Here is a 1,325-nt window from a genome sequence, read left to right on the forward strand (position 1 = left end):
TAGAATACAAGTTATCTGCTTCCAAAGGTACAGTGGCAGAATGGGCACAAGCTAGACATTTCCATTACAAATGGGAGAAACTGGAGGGAAAGAAGGGATAACAAGCACCAAGCAAGTCAGCAGAACACATTACATTAGCCCTCAAGGCTTTGAAAATAAATCTGTGTTCTCTGAGACAATTGCCACAATGGCCCTGCCCTCCAGACTCTAGGTATTGGCCACAGTCTCTGGATTCTGAGTGAAGGCCCCTCGGCCCTGGGCTTCAGCTCCACCTTCCAGCCCCACTGGGACAGCAACTCTGCTCCCTCGGCTTTAGGCACATACTTCTGCTACTCCATCTGAGTAGCAACTCCACCCTTAGAAGCACCAGAGGCCGTGGCTCCACCCTTAGAAACCCCTGAGGTCATAGCCATACCTTTTGAAACTGAGGCAGCTCAGCTTCTCGTGACCCTTGTTTCTTCAGGTTCTGCTTCTGTTTCCTGTGGCCTCTTGGCCCTCGGGCCTCACACCCGCATCTGCCCTGCTGGGGCAAGTGTTCCAAAGCTCAGTAGCTCCACCAATAACTGCCCGGAGGCACCCCACTCCACCAGAAAACCTCATGTGCACAGGCACTCAGCTCTCTTGCTCCGTGGGTCGGCAAGCCTAGCTCCACCGAGAAGTACCCGGAGGCACCCCACTCCACCAGGAAGCCTCCTGCTCACAGGCACTCAGCTCTCTCACTCCGTGGGTCAGCTCCAGTGCTGTCCTGCGCTGGTCTCCTGGTTTTGCTGCTGTTGGTTCTCAGCCGCTGCTGCTTCTCTGCTGCTGCAGGTTCTCTGCTGCTGCTGGTCCTTTGTCACTGCCGCACCTTTATCCATTCACAGTTTTAAAACTGCTTCCACATTTTAGGTATCTGTTAGAGCAGCACCCGACTCTCTCGGTACCAAATTCTGTCTTAGTCATCTAGTGCTGCTCTAACAGAAATACTACAAGTTTTAACAAAGAGAAATCTATTTTCTCACAGTCTAGTAGGCTAGAAGTCCAAATTCAGGGCATCAGTTCCAGGGGAAGGCTCTCTCTTTCGGCTCTGGAGGAAGGTCCTCGTCTTCATCAGTGTTCCCCCAGACTAGGTGCTTCTCGGCTCAGGAACCTTGGGCCCAAAGGACGTGCTCTGCTCCCGGTGCTTCTTGGTGGTATGAGGTCCCCAATTCTCTGCTTGCTTCCCTTTCCTTTTATCTCTTGTAAGGTAAAAGGTGGTGCAGGCCACACCCTAGGGAAACTCCCTTTACATTGGATCAGGGATGTGACCTGGGTAAGGGTGGTGTTACAATCCCACCCTAATCCTC

This window comes from Trichechus manatus, unplaced genomic scaffold (genome assembly GCF_000243295.1).
Source record: "Trichechus manatus latirostris isolate Lorelei unplaced genomic scaffold, TriManLat1.0 scaffold00001, whole genome shotgun sequence".
Classification (NCBI taxonomy): domain Eukaryota; kingdom Metazoa; phylum Chordata; class Mammalia; order Sirenia; family Trichechidae; genus Trichechus; species Trichechus manatus.